The sequence below is a fragment of the Silurus aristotelis genome (genome assembly GCF_946808225.1).
Source record: "Silurus aristotelis genome assembly, chromosome: 27".
In the NCBI taxonomy this organism is placed as follows: Eukaryota; Metazoa; Chordata; class Actinopteri; order Siluriformes; family Siluridae; genus Silurus; species Silurus aristotelis.
In genome coordinates, this window is record NC_139600.1 from 1,506,023 (window position 1) to 1,522,006 (window position 15,984).

The window sequence follows — 15,984 nt, forward strand, 5'->3', positions numbered from 1 at the left end:
ACCAGTTAGAAGTGATAGCTCAATTGGTAAGGTCTTGGTTTACCCATCAGTAGCTCCCCACAAGGTTGTGGGTTCAAACCCCACCATTGTGAAGGAAAAATATTTTTTTTTATTTTGAAATCTAATAGTTTGTCTACTTTGTGACATAAACTGTAAATCAATTTGTTAATTAAAGAGACCTGTTGAAAAGATTGCTTTATTATTTTGTTTTTTTTAAAGACTTGTTTGGCCTATTTTTAATATGAGCTACATGTGTTGAAGAATTGATAAGAAGCCATGTTGGTTTATTAGGCTTTTTGACTGCTTTCACCAGTCAGAAGTGATGGCTCAATGTGTAAGGTCTTGGTTTACCCATCAGTAGCTCCCCACAAGGTTGTGGGTTTAAACCCCACCACTGTGAACGAAAAAATATTTTTTTTTTATTTAAAATCTAATAGTTTGTCTACTTTGTGACATTAAACTGTAAATCTATTTGTTAATTAAAGAGACCTGTTGAAAAGATTGCTTGATTTCTTTGTATTTTTTGAAAACTTGTTTGGCCTACTTTTAATATGAGATACATGTGTTGAAGAATTGAGAAGAAGCCATGTTGGTTTATTAGGCTTATTGACTGCTTTCACTAGTCAGAAGTGATAGCTCAATGGGTAAGGTCTTGGTTTAAGGATCTGTAGCTCCCCACAAGTTTGTCGTTTCAAACCCCACCATTGTAAAGGATACATTTTTATTTTTATTTTGAAATCTAATAGTTTGTCTACTTTGTGACATTAAACTGTAAATCTATTTGTTAATTAAAGAGACCTGTTGAAAAGATTGCTTTATTATTTTGTTTTTTTAAAAGACTTGTTTGGCCTACTTTTAATATGAGCTACATGTTTTGAAGAATTGATAAGAAGCCATGTTGGTTTATTAGGCTTATTGACTGCTTTCACCAGTCAGAAGTGATAGCTCAATGGGTAAGGTCTTGATTTACCCATCATTAGCTCCCCACAAGGTTGTGGGTTTAAACCCCACCACTGTGAAGGCAAAAAATATTTTTTTTTATTTAAAATCTAATAGTTTGTCTACTTTGTGACATTAAACTGTAAATCTATTTGTTAATTAAAGAGACCTGTTGAAAAGATTGGTTAATTTCTTTGTATTTTTTGAAGACTTGTCTGGCCTACTTTTAATATGACCTACATGTGTTGAAGAATTGATAAGAAGCCATGTTGGTTTATTAGGCTTATTGACTGCTTTCACCAGTCGGAAGTAATAGCTCAATGGGTAAGGTCTTGGTTTACCCATCAGTAGCTCCCCACAAGGTTGTAGGTTCCAACCCCACCATTGTGAAGGAAATGTTTTTAATTTTTTATTTAATATCTAATAGTTTGTCTAATTTCTGACATTAAACTGTAAATCTATTTGTTAATTAAAGAGACTTGATGAAAAGATTGGTTAATTTCTTTGTATTTTTTGAAGATTAGTTTGGCCTACTTTTAATATGAGCTACATGTGTTGAAGAATTTATAAGAAGCCATGTTGATTTATTAGGCTTATTGACTGCTTTCACCAGTCAGAAGTGATAGCTCAATGGGTAAGGTCTTGGTTTACCCATCAGTAGCTCCCCACAAGGTTGTAGGTTCAAACCCCACCATTGTGAAGGAACAAATATTTTATTTTAATTTAAAATCTAATAGTTTGTCTACTTTGTGACATTAAACTGTAAATCTATTTGTTATTTAAAGAGACCTGTTTAAAAGATTGCTTTATTATTTTGTTTTTTTTAAAGACTTGTTTGGCCTACTTTTAATATCAGCTACATGTGTTGAAGAATTTATAAGAAGCCATGTTGGTTTATTAGATTATTGACTGCTTTCACCAGCCAGAAGTGATAGCTCAATGTGTAAGGTCTTGGTTTAAGTATCTGTAGCTCCCCACAAGGTTGTGGGTTCAAACCCCACCATTGTAAAGGATACATTTTTATTTTTATTTTGAAATCTAATAGTTTGTCTACTTTGTGACATTAAACTGTAAGAAGCCATGTTGGTTCATTAGGTTAATTTCTTTGTATGGTTTTGTTAACATTAAACTGTAAATCTATTTGTTATTTAAAGAGACCTGTTGAAAAGATTGGTTAATTTCTTTGTATTTTTTGAAGACTTGTTTGGCCTACTTTTAATATGAGCTACATGTGTTGAAGAATTGATAAGAAGCCATGTTGGTTTATTAGGCTTATTGACTGCTTTCACCAGTTAGAAGTGATAGCTCAATTGGTAAGGTCTTGGTTTACCCATCAGTAGCTCCCCACAAGGTTGTGGGTTCAAACCCCACCATTGTGAAGGAAAAATATTTTTTTTTATTTTGAAATCTAATAGTTTGTCTACTTTGTGACATAAACTGTAAATCTATTTGTTAATTAAAGAGACCTGTTGAAAAGACTGGTTAAATTCTTTGTATTTTTTGAAGACTTGTTTGGCCTACTTTTAATATGAGCTACATGTGTTGAAGAATTGATAAGAAGCCATGTTGGTTTATTAGGCTTATTGACTGCTTTCACCAGTCAGAAGTCATAGCTCAATGGGTAAGGTCTTTGTTTAAGGATCTGTAGCTCCCCACAAGGTTGTGGGTTCAAACCCCACCATTGTAAAGGATACCTTTTTATTTTTATTTTAAAATCTAATAGTTTGTCTACTTTGTGACATTAAACTGTAAATCTATTTGTTAATTAAAGAGACCTGTTGAAAAGATTGCTTTATTATTTTGTTTTTTTTAAAGACTTGTTTGGCCTACTTTTAATATGAGCTACATGTGTTGAAGAATTGATAAGAAGCCATGTTGGTTTATTAGGCTTATTGACTGCTTTCACCAGTCAGAAGTGATAGCTCAATGGGTAAGTTCTTGGTTTACCCATCAGTAGCTCCCCACAAGGTTGTAGGTTCCAACCCCACCATTGTGAAGAAACAAAAAGTATTTTTAAATTTAAAATCTAATAGTTTGTCTACTTTGTGACATTTAACTGTAAATCTATTTGTTATTTAAAGAGACCTGTTGAAAAGATTGCTTTATTATTTTGTTTTTTTAAGACTTGTTTGGCCTACTTTTAATATGAGCTACATGTGTTGAAGAATTGATAAGAAGCCATGTTGGTTTATTAGACTTATTGACTGCTTTTACCAGTCAGAAGTCATAGCTCAATGGGCAAGGTCTTGGTTTAAGGATCTGTAGCTCCCCACAAGGTTGTGGTCTCAAACCCCAGCATTGTAAAGGATACATTTTTATTTTTATTTTAAAATCTAATAGTTTGTCTACTTTGTGACATTAAAATGTAAATCTATTTGTTAATTAAAGAGACCTGTTGAAAAGATTGCTTTATTATTTTGTTTTTTTTAAAGACTTGTTTGGACTACTTTTAATATGAGCTACATGTGTTGAAGAATTGATAAGAAGCCATGTTGGTTTATTAGGCTTATTGACTGCTTTCACCAGTCAGAAGTGATAGCTCAATGGGTAAGGTCTTGGTTTACCCATCAGTAGCTCCCCACAAGGTTGTAGGTTCCAAACCCACCATTGTGAAGGAAATGTTTTTAATTTTTTTTTTTGAAATCTAATAGTTTGTCTACTTTGTAACATTAAACTGTAAATCTATTTGTTAATTAAAGAGACCTGTTGAAAAGATTGGTTAATTTCTTTGTATTTTTTGAAGACTTGTTTGGCCTACTTTTAATATGAGCTACATGTGTTGAAGAATTGATAAGAAGACATGTTGGTTTATTAGGCTTATTGACTGCTTTCCCCAGTCAGAAGTGATAGCTCAATGGGTAAGGTCTTGGTTTACCCATCAGTAGCACCCCACAAGGTTGTGGGTTCAAACCCCACCATTGTGAAGAAACAAATATTTTTTTATTAATTTAAAATCTAATAGTTTGTCTACTTTGTGACATTAAACTATAAATCTATTTGTTAATTAAAGAGACCTGTTGAAAAGATTGCTTTATTTCTTTGTATTTTTTGAAGACTTGTTTGGCCTACTTTTAATATGAGCTACATGTGTTGAAGAATTGATAAGAAGCCATGTTGGTTTATTAGGCTTATTGACTGCTTTCACCAGTCAGAAGTAATAGCTCAATGGGTAAGGTTTTGGTTTAAGGATCTGTAGCTCCTCACAAGGTTGTGGGTTCAAACTCCACCATTGTAAAGCATACATTTTTATTTTTATTTTGAAATCTAATAGTTTGTCCACTTTGTGACATTAAACTGTAAATCTATTTGTTAATTAAAGAGACCTGTTGAAAAGATTGATTAATTTCTTTGTATTTTTTGAAGACTTGTTTGGCCTACTTTTAATATGAGCTACATGTGTTGAAGAATTTATAAGAAGCCATGTTGGTTTATTAGATTATTGACTGCTTTCACCAGCCAGGAGTGATAGCTCAATGGGTAAGGTCTTGGTTTAAGTATCTGTAGCTCCCCACAAGGTTGTGGGTTCAAACCCCACCATTGTAAAGGATACATTTTTATTTTTATTTTGAAATCTAATAGTTTGTCTACTTTGTGACATTAAACTGTAAGAAGCCATGTTGGTTCATTAGGTTAATTTCTTTGTATGGTTTTGTTAACATTAAACTGTAAATCTATTTGTTATTTAAAGAGACCTGTTGAAAAGATTGGTTAATTTCTTTGTATTTTTTGAAGACTTGTTTGGCCTACTTTTAATATGAGCTACATGTGTTGAAGAATTGATAAGAAGCCATGTTGGTTTATTAGGCTTATTGACTGCTTTCACCAGTTAGAAGTGATAGCTCAATTGGTAAGGTCTTGGTTTACCCATCAGTAGCTCCCCACAAGGTTGTGGGTTCAAACCCCACCATTGTGAAGGAAAAATATTTTTTTTTATTTTGAAATCTAATAGTTTGTCTACTTTGTGACATAAACTGTAAATCTATTTGTTAATTAAAGAGACCTGTTGAAAAGACTGGTTAAATTCTTTGTATTTTTTGAAGACTTGTTTGGCCTACTTTTAATATGAGCTACATGTGTTGAAGAATTGATAAGAAGCCATGTTGGTTTATTAGGCTTATTGACTGCTTTTACCAGTCAGAAGTCATAGCTCAATGGGTAAGGTCTTGGTATAAGGATCTGTAGCTCCCCACAAGGTTGTGGGTTCAAACCCCACCATTGTAAAGGATACCTTTTTATTTTTATTTTAAAATCTAATAGTTTGTCTACTTTGTGACATTAAACTGTAAATCTATTTGTTAATTAAAGAGACCTGTTGAAAAGATTGCTTTATTATTTTGTTTTTTTTAAAGACTTGTTTGGCCTACTTTTAATATGAGCTACATGTGTTGAAGAATTGATAAGAAGCCATGTTGGTTTATTAGGCTTATTGACTGCTTTCACCAGTCAGAAGTGATAGCTCAATGGGTAAGTTCTTGTTTTACCCATCAGTAGCTCCCCACAAGGTTGTAGGTTCCAACCCCACCATTGTGAAGAAACAAATAGTATTTTTAAATTTAAAATCTAATAGTTTGTCTACTTTGTGACATTTAACTGTAAATCTATTTGTTATTTAAAGAGACCTGTTGAAAAGATTGCTTTATTATTTTGTTTTTTTTAAGACTTGTTTGGCCTACTTTTAATATGAGCTACATGTGTTGAAGAATTGATAAGAAGCCATGTTGGTTTATTAGACTTATTGACTGCTTTTACCAGTCAGAAGTCATAGCTCAATGGGCAAGGTCTTGGTTTAAGGATCTGTAGCTCCCCACAAGGTTGTGGTCTCAAACCCCAGCATTGTAAAGGATACATTTTTATTTTTATTTTAAAATCTAATAGTTTGTCTACTTTGTGACATTAAAATGTAAATCTATTTGTTAATTAAAGAGACCTGTTGAAAAGATTGCTTTATTATTTTGTTTTTTTTAAAGACTTGTTTGGCCTACTTTTAATATGAGCTACATGTGTTGAAGAATTGATAAGAAGCCATGTTGGTTTATTAGGCTTATTGACTGCTTTCACCAGTCAGAAGTGATAGCTCAATGGGTAAGGTCTTGGTTTACCCATCAGTAGCTCCCCACAAGGTTGTAGGTTCCAAACCCACCATTGTGAAGGAAATGTTTTTAATTTTTTATTTTGAAATCTAATAGTTTGTCTACTTTGTAACATTAAACTGTAAATCTATTTGTTAATTAAAGAGACCTGTTGAAAAGATTGGTTAATTTCTTTGTATTTTTTGAAGACTTGTTTGGCCTACTTTTAATATGAGCTACATGTGTTGAAGAATTGATAAGAAGACATGTTGGTTTATTAGGCTTATTGACTGCTTTCCCCAGTCAGAAGTGATAGCTCAATGGGTAAGGTCTTGGTTTACCCATCAGTAGCACCCCACAAGGTTGTGGGTTCAAACCCCACCATTGTGAAGAAACAAATATTTTTTTATTAATTTAAAATCTAATAGTTTGTCTACTTTGTGACATTAAACTATAAATCTATTTGTTAATTAAAGAGACCTGTTGAAAAGATTGCTTTATTTCTTTGTATTTTTTGAAGACTTGTTTGGCCTACTTTTAATATGAGCTACATGTGTTGAAGAATTGATAAGAAGCCATGTTGGTTTATTAGGCTTATTGACTGCTTTCACCAGTCAGAAGTAATAGCTCAATGGGTAAGGTTTTGGTTTAAGGATCTGTAGCTCCTCACAAGGTTGTGGGTTCAAACTCCACCATTGTAAAGCATACATTTTTATTTTTATTTTGAAATCTAATAGTTTGTCCACTTTGTGACATTAAACTGTAAATCTATTTGTTAATTAAAGAGACCTGTTGAAAAGACTGATTAATTTCTTTGTATTTTTTGAAGACTTGTTTGGCCTACTTTTAATATGAGCTACATGTGTTGAAGAATTGATAAGAAGCCATTTTGGTTTATTAGGCTTATTGACTGCTTTCACCAGTCAGAAGTGATAGCTCAATGGGTAAGGTCTTGGTTTACCCATCAGTAGCTCCCCACAAGGTTTTGGGTTCAAACCCCACCACTGTGAAGGAAAATATATATTTTTTTTCAATTCAAAATCTAATAGTTTGTTTACTTTGTGACATTAAACTGTAAATCTATTTGTTAATTAAAGAGACCTGTTGAAAAGATTGGTTAATTTCTTTGTATTTTTTGAAGACTTGTTTGGCCTACTTTTAATATGACCTACATGTGTTGAAGAATTGATAAGAAGACATGTTGGTTTATTAGGCTTATTGACTGCTTTCACCAGTCAGAAGTGATAGCTCAATGGGTAATGTCTTGGTTTACCAATCAGTAGCTCCCCACAGGTTGTGGGTTCAAACCCCACCATTGTAAAGGAACAAAAAATTTTTTTTTGAATTTAAAATCTAATAGTTTGTCTACTTTGTGACATTAAACTGTAAATCTATTTGTAATTTAAAGAGACCTGTTGAAAAGATTGCTTTATTATTATTATTTTTTTTTAAAGACTGGTTTGGCCTACTTTTAATATTAGCTACATGTGTTGAAGAATTGATAAGAAGCCATGTTGGTTTATTAGGCTTATTGACTGCTTTCACCAGACAGAAGTGATAGCTCAATGGGTAAGGTCGTGGTTTAAGGATCTGTAGCTACTCACAAGGTTGTGGGTTCAAACCCCACCATAGTAAAGGATACATTTTTTATTCTTTTTTAAATCTAATAGTTTGTCTACTTTGTGAAATTAAACTGTAAATCTATTTGTTAATTAAAGAGACCTGTTGAAAAGATTGCTTTATTTTCTTTGTATTTTTTGAAGACTTGTTTGGACTACTTATAATATGAGCTACATGTGTTGAAGATTTGATAAAAAGCCATGTTGGTTTATTAGGCTTATTGACTGCTTTCTCCAGTCAGAAGTGATAGCTCAATGGGTAAGGTCTTGGTTTACCCATCAGTAGCTCCCCACAAGTTTGTAGGTTTAAACCCCACCATTGTGAAGGGTTTTTTTTTTTTTTTAATTCAAAATCTAATAGTTTGTCTAATTTGTGACATTAAACTGTAAATCTATTTGTTAATTAAAGAGACCTGTTGAAAAGATTGGTTAATTTCTTTGTATTTTTTGAAGACTTGTTTGGCCTACTTTTAATATGAGCTTCATGTGTTGAAGATTTAATAAGAAGCCATGTTGGTTTATTAGGCTTATTGACTGCTTTCTTCAGTCAGAAGTGATAGCTCAATGGGTAAGGTCTTGGTTTACCCATCAGTAGCTCCCCACAAGGTTGTGGGTTCAAACCCCACCACTGTGAAGGAAAAAAAATATTTTTTTTTATTCAAAATCTAATAGTTTGTCTACTTTGTGACATTAAACTGTAAATCTATTTGTTAATTAAAGAGACCTGTTGAAAAGATTGGTTAATTTCTTTGTATTTTTTGAAGACTTGTTTGGCCTACTTTTAATATGACCTACATGTGTTGAAGAAGTGATAAGAAGCCATGTTGGTTTATTAGGCTTATTGACCGCTGTCACCAGTCAGAAGTGATAGCTCAATGGGTAAGGTCTTGGTTTACCCATCAGTAGCTCCCCACAAGGTTGTAGGTTCAAACCCCACCATTGTGAAGGAACAAATATTTTATTTAAATTTAAAATCTAATAGTTTGTCTACTTTGTGACTTTAAACTGTAAATCTATTTGTTATTTAAAGAGACCTGTTGAAAAGATTGCTTTATTATTTTGTTTTTTTTAAAGACTTGTTTGGCCTACTTTTAATATTAGCTACATGTGTTGAAGAATTGATAAGAAGCCATGTTGGTTTATTAGGCTTATTGACTGCTTTCACCAGACAGAAGTGATAGCTCAATGGGTAAGGTCTTGGTTTAAGGGTCTGTAGCTCCCCACATGGTTGTGGGTTCAAACCCCACCATTGTAAAGGACACATTTTTATTTTTATTTTGAAATCGAATAGTTTGTCTACTTTGTGACATTAAACTGTAAATCTATTTGTTAATTAAAGAGACCTGTTGAAATGATTGCTTGATTTCTTTGTATTTTTTGAAGACTTGTTTGGCCTACTTTTAATATGACCTACATGTGTTGAAGAATTGATAAGAAGCCATGTTGGTTTATTAGGCTTATTGACTGCTTTCACCAGTCAGAAGTGTTAGCTCAATGGGTAAGGTCTTGGTTTACCCCTCAATAGCTCCCCACAAGGTTGTAGATTCAAACCCCACCATTGTAAAGGACAATTTTTTTTTTTTTAATTCAAAATCTAATAGTTTGTCTAATTTGTGACGTTAAACTGTAAATCAATTTGTTAATTAAAGAGACCTGTCGAAAAGATTGCTTTATTCTTTTTTATTTTTTGAAGACTTGTTTGGCCTACTTTTAATATGAGCTACATGTGTTGAAGATTTGATAAGAAGCCATGTTGGTTTATTAGGCTTATTGACTGCTTTCTCCAGTCAGAAGTGATAGCTCAATGGGTAAGGTCATGGTTTACCCATCAGTAGCTTCCTACAAGGTTTTGGGTTCAAACCCCACCACTGTGAAGGAAAATATAAATTTTTTTTCAATATAAAATCTAATAGTTTGTCTACTTTGTGACATTAAACTGTAAATCTATTTGTTAATTAAAGAGACCTGTTGAAAAGATTGGTTAATTTCTTTGTATTTTTTGAAGACTTGTTTGGCCTACTTTTAATATGACCTACATGTGTTGAAGAAGTGATAAGAAGCCATGTTGGTTTATTAGGCTTATTGACTGCTTTCACCAGTCAGAAGTGATAGCTCAATGGGTAAGGTCTTGGTATATCCATCAGTTGCTCCCCATAAGGTTGTAGGTTCAAATCCCACCACTGTGAAGGAAAAAATATTTTTTTAAATTTAAAATCTAATAGTTTGTCTACTTTGTGACATTAAACTGTAAATCTATTTGTTAATTAAAGAGACCTGTTGAAAAGATTGGTTAATTTCTTTGTATTCGTTGAAGACTTGTTTGGCCTACTTTTAATTTGAGCTACATGTGTTGAAGAATTGATAAAAAGCCATGTTGGTTTATTAGGCTTATTGACTGCTTTCACCAGTCAGAAGTGATAGCTCAATGGGTAAGGTCTTGGTTTACCCATCAGTAGCTCCCCACAAGGTTGTGGGTTCAAACACCACCATTGTAAAGGATTTATATTTTTTTTATTTAAAATCTAATAGTTTGTCTACTTTGTGACATTAAACTGTAAATCTATTTGTTAATTAAAAAGACCTGTTGAAAAGATTGCTTGATTTCTTTGTATTTTTTAAAGACTTGTTTGGCCTACTTTTAATATGACCTACATGTGTTGAAGAAGTGATAAGAAGCCATGTTGGTTTATTAGGCTTATTGACTGCTTTCACCAGTCAGAAGTGATAGCTCAATGGGTAAGGTCTTGGTTTACCCATCAGTAGCTCCCCACAAGGTTGTGGGTTCAAACACCACCATTGTAAAGGATTTATATTTTTTTTATTTAAAATCTAATAGTTTGTCTACTTTGTGACATTAAACTGTAAATCTATTTGTTAATTAAAAAGACCTGTTGAAAAGATTGCTTGATTTCTTTGTATTTTTTAAAGACTTGTTTGGCCTACTTTTAATATGACCTACATGTGTTGAAGAAGTGATAAGAAGCCATGTTGGTTTATTAGGCTTATTGACTGCTTTCACCAGTCAGAAGTGATAGCTCAATGGGTAAGGTCTTGGTTTACCCATCAGTAGCTCCCCACAAGGTTGTGGTTTCAAACCCCACCACTGTGAAGGAAAAAATATTTTTTTTATTTTAAAATCTAATAGTTTGTCTACTTTGTGACATTAAACTGTAAATCTATTTGTTAATTAAAGAGACCTGTTGAAAAGATTGGTTAATTTATTTGTATTAGTTGAAAACTTGTTTGGCCTACTTTTAATATGAACTACATGTGTTGAAGAATTGATAAGAAGCCATGTTGGTTTATTAGGCTTTTTGACTGCTTTCACTAGTTAGAAGTGATAGCTCAATGGGTAAGGTCTTGGTTTAAGTATCTGTAGCTCCCCACAAGGTTGTGGGTTCAAACTCCACCCTTGTAAAGGATACATTTTTATTTTTATTTTGAAATCTAATAGTTTGTCTACTTTGTGACATTAAACTGTAAATCTATTTGTTAAATAATGAGACCTGTTGAAAAGATTGCTTTAATATTTTCTTTTTTTTAAAGACTTGTTTGGCCTACTTTTAATATGAGCTACATGTGTTGAAGAATTGATAAGAAGCCATGTTGGTTTATTAGGCTTATTGACTGCTTTCACCAGTCAGAAGTGATAGCTCAATGGGTAAGGTCTTGGTTTAAGGATCTGTAGTTCCCCACAAAGTTGTGGGTTCAAACACCACCATTGTGAAGGAACAAATATTTTTTTTAATTTAAAATCTAATAGTTTGTCTACTTTGTGAAATTAAACTGTAAATCTATTTGTTATTTAAAGAGACCTGTTTAAAAGATTGCTTTATTATTTTGTTTTTTTTAAAGACTTGTTTGGCCTACTTTTAATATTAGCTACATGTGTTGAAGAATTGATAAGAAGCCATGTTGGTTTATTAGGCTTATTGACTGCTTTCACCAGTCAGAAGTGATAGCTTAATGGGTAAGGTCTTGGTTTACCCATTAGTAGCTCCCCACAAGGTTGTGGGTTCAAACCCCACCATTGAAAAGGTTATATATATTTTTTATTTAAAATCTAATAGTTTGTCTACTTTGTGACATTAAACTGTAAATCTATTTGTTAATTAAAGAGACCTGTTGAAAAGATTGCTTTATTATTTTGTATTTTTTAAAGACTTGTTTGGCCTATTTTTAATATGAGCTACATGTGTTGAAGAATTGATAAGAAGCCATGTTGGTTTATTAGGCTTTTTGACTGCTTTCGCCAGTTAGAAGTGATAGCTCAATGTGTAAGGTCTTGATTTACCCATCAGCAGCTCCCCACAAGGTTGTAGGTTCAAACCCCACCATTGTGAAGGAAATTTTTTTTTTTTATTTTAAATCTAATGGTTTGTCTAATTTGTGACATTAAACTGTAAATCTATTTGTTAATTAAAGAGACCTGTTGAAAAGATTGCTTTATTATTTTGTTTTTTTTAAAGACTTGTTTGGCCTACTTTTAATATGAGCTACATGTGTTGAAGAATTGATAAGAAGCCATGTTGGTTTATTAGGCTTATTGACCGCTGTCACCAGTCAGAAGTGATAGCTCAATGGGTAAGGTCTTGGTTTACCCATCAGTAGCTCCCCACAAGGTTGTAGGTTCAAACCCCACCATTGTGAAGGAACAAATATTTTATTTAAATTTAAAATCTAATAGTTTGTCTACTTTGTGACTTTAAACTGTAAATCTATTTGTTATTTAAAGAGACCTGTTGAAAAGATTGCTTTATTATTTTGTTTTTTTTAAAGACTTGTTTGGCCTACTTTTAATATTAGCTACATGTGTTGAAGAATTGATAATAAGCCATGTTGGTTTATTAGGCTTATTGACTGCTTTCACCAGACAGAATTGATAGCTCGATGGGTAAGGTATTGGTTTAAGGATCTGTAGCTTCCCACAAGGTTGTGGGTTCAAACCCCACAATTGTAAAGGATACATTTTTATTTTTATTTTGAAATCTAATAGTTTGTCTACTTTGTGACATTAAACTGTAAATCTATTTGTTAATTAAAGAGACCTGTTGAAAAGATTGCTTTATTTTCTTTGTATTTTTTGAAGACTTGTTTGGACTACTTATAATATGAGCTACATGTGTTGAAGATTTGATAAAAAGCCATGTTGGTTTATTAGGCTTATTGACTGCTTTCTCCAGTCAGAAGTGATAGCTCAATGGGTAAGGTCTTGGTTTACCCATCAGTAGCTCCCCACAAGTTTGTAGGTTCAAACCCCACCATTGTGAAGGGTTTTTTTTTTTTTTTAATTCAAAATCTAATAGTTTGTCTAATTTGTGACATTAAACTGTAAATCTATTTGTTAATTAAAGAGACCTGTTGAAAAGATTGGTTAATTTCTTTGTATTTTTTGAAGACTTGTTTGGCCTACTTTTAATATGAGCTTCATGTGTTGAAGATTTAATAAGAAGCCATGTTGGTTTATTAGGCTTATTGACTGCTTTCTTCAGTCAGAAGTGATAGCTCAATGGGTAAGGTCTTGGTTTACCCATCAGTAGCTCCCCACAAGGTTGTGGGTTCAAACCCCACCACTGTGAAGGAAAAAAAATATTTTTTTTTATTCAAAATCTAATAGTTTGTCTACTTTGTGACATTAAACTGTAAATCTATTTGTTAATTAAAGAGACCTGTTGAAAAGATTGGTTAATTTCTTTGTATTTTTTGAAGACTTGTTTGGCCTACTTTTAATATGACCTACATGTGTTGAAGAAGTGATAAGAAGCCATGTTGGTTTATTAGGCTTATTGACCGCTGTCACCAGTCAGAAGTGATAGCTCAATGGGTAAGGTCTTGGTTTACCCATCAGTAGCTCCCCACAAGGTTGTAGGTTCAAACCCCACCATTGTGAAGGAACAAATATTTTATTTAAATTTAAAATCTAATAGTTTGTCTACTTTGTGACTTTAAACTGTAAATCTATTTGTTATTTAAAGAGACCTGTTGAAAAGATTGCTTTATTATTTTGTTTTTTTTAAAGACTTGTTTGGCCTACTTTTAATATTAGCTACATGTGTTGAAGAATTGATAAGAAGCCATGTTGGTTTATTAGGCTTATTGACTGCTTTCACCAAACAGAATTGATAGCTCGATGGGTAAGGTATTGGTTTAAGGATCTGTAGCTTCCCACAAGGTTGTGGGTTCAAACCCCCCAATTGTAAAGGATACATTTTTATTTTTATTTTGAAATCTAATAGTTTGTCTACTTATTGACATTAAACTGTAAATCTATTTGTTAATTAAAGAGACCTGTTAAAAAAAAAGATTGCTTTATTTTCTTTGTATTTTTTGAAGACTTGTTTGGCCTACTTATAATATGAGCTACATGTGTTGAAGATTTGATAAAAAGCCATGTTGGTTTATTAGGCTTATTGACTGCTTTCTCCAGTCAGAAGTGATAGCTCAATGGGTAAGGTCTTGGTTTACCCATCAGTAGCTCCCCACAAGTTTGTAGGTTCAAACCCCACCATTGTGAAGGAGATTTTTTTTTTTTTAATTCAAAATCTAATAGTTTGTCTAATTTGTGACATTAAACTGTAAATCTATTTGTTAATTAAAGAGACCTGTTGAAAAGATTGGTTAATTTCTTTGTATTTTTTGAAGACTTGTTTGGCCTACTTTTAATATGAGCTTCATGTGTTGAAGATTTAATAAGAAGCCATGTTGGTTTATTAGGCTTATTGACTGCTTTCTTCAGTCAGAAGTGATAGCTCAATGGGTAAGGTCTTGGTTTACCCATCAGTAGCTCCCCACAAGGTTGTGGGTTCAAACCCCACCACTGTGAAGGAAAAAAAATATTTTTTTTATTCAAAATCTAATAGTTTGTCTACTTTGTGACATTAAACTGTAAATCTATTTGTTAATTAAAGAGACCTGTTGAAAAGATTGGTTAATTTCTTTGTATTTTTTGAAGACTTGTTTGGCCTACTTTTAATATGACCTACATGTGTTGAAGAAGTGATAAGAAGCCATGTTGGTTTATTAGGCTTATTGACCGCGGTCACCAGTCAGAAGTGATAGCTCAATGGGTAAGGTCTTGGTTTACCCATCAGTAGCTCCCCACAAGGTTGTAGGTTCAAACCCCACCATTGTGAAGGAACAAATAATTTATTTAAATTTAAAATCTAATAGTTTGTCTACTTTGTGACTTTAAACTGTAAATCTATTTGTTATTTAAAGAGACCTGTTGAAAAGATTGCTTTATTATTTTGTTTTTTTTAAAGACTTGTTTGGCCTACTTTTAATATTAGCTACATGTGTTGAAGAATTGATAAGAAGCCATGTTGGTTTATTAGGCTTATTGACTGCTTTCACCAGACAGAAGTGATAGCTCAATGGGTAAGGTATTGGTTTAAGGATCTGTAGCTTCCCACAAGGTTGTGGGTTCAAACCCCACCATTGTAAAGGATACATTTTTATTTTTATTTTTAATCTAATAGTTTGTCTACTTTGTGACATTAAACTGTAAATCTATTTGTTAATTAAAGAGACCTGTTAAAAAAAAAGATTGCTTTATTTTCTTTGTATTTTTTGAAGACTTGTTTGGCCTACTTATAATATGAGCTACATGTGTTGAAGATTTGATAAAAAGCCATGTTGGTTTATTAGGCTTATTGACTGCTTTCTCCAGTCAGAAGTGATAGCTCAATGGGTAAGGTCTTGGTTTACCCATCAGTAGCTCCCCACAAGTTTGTAGGTTCAAACCCCACCATTGTGAAGGAGATTTTTTTTTTTTTAATTCAAAATCTAATAGTTTGTCTAATTTGTGACATTAAACTGTAAATCTATTTGTTAATTAAAGAGACCTGTTGAAAAGATTGGTTAATTTCTTTGTATTTTTTGAAGACTTGTTTGGCCTACTTTTAATATGAGCTTCATGTGTTGAAGATTTAATAAGAAGCCATGTTGGTTTATTAGGCTTATTGACTGCTTTCTTCAGTCAGAAGTGATAGCTCAATGGGTAAGGTCTTGGTTTACCCATCAGTAGCTCCCCACAAGGTTGTGGGTTCAAACCCCACCACTGTGAAGGAAAAAAAATATTTTTTTTATTCAAAATCTAATAGTTTGTCTACTTTGTGACATTAAACTGTAAATCTATTTGTTAATTAAAGAGACCTGTTGAAAAGATTGGTTAATTTCTTTGTATTTTTTGAAGACTTGTTTGGCCTACTTTTAATATGACCTACATGTGTTGAAGAAGTGATAAGAAGCCATGTTGGTTTATTAGGCTTATTGACCGCGGTCACCAGTCAGAAGTGATAGCTCAATGGGTAAGGTCTTGGTTTACCCATCAGTAGCTCCCCACAAGGTTGTAGGTT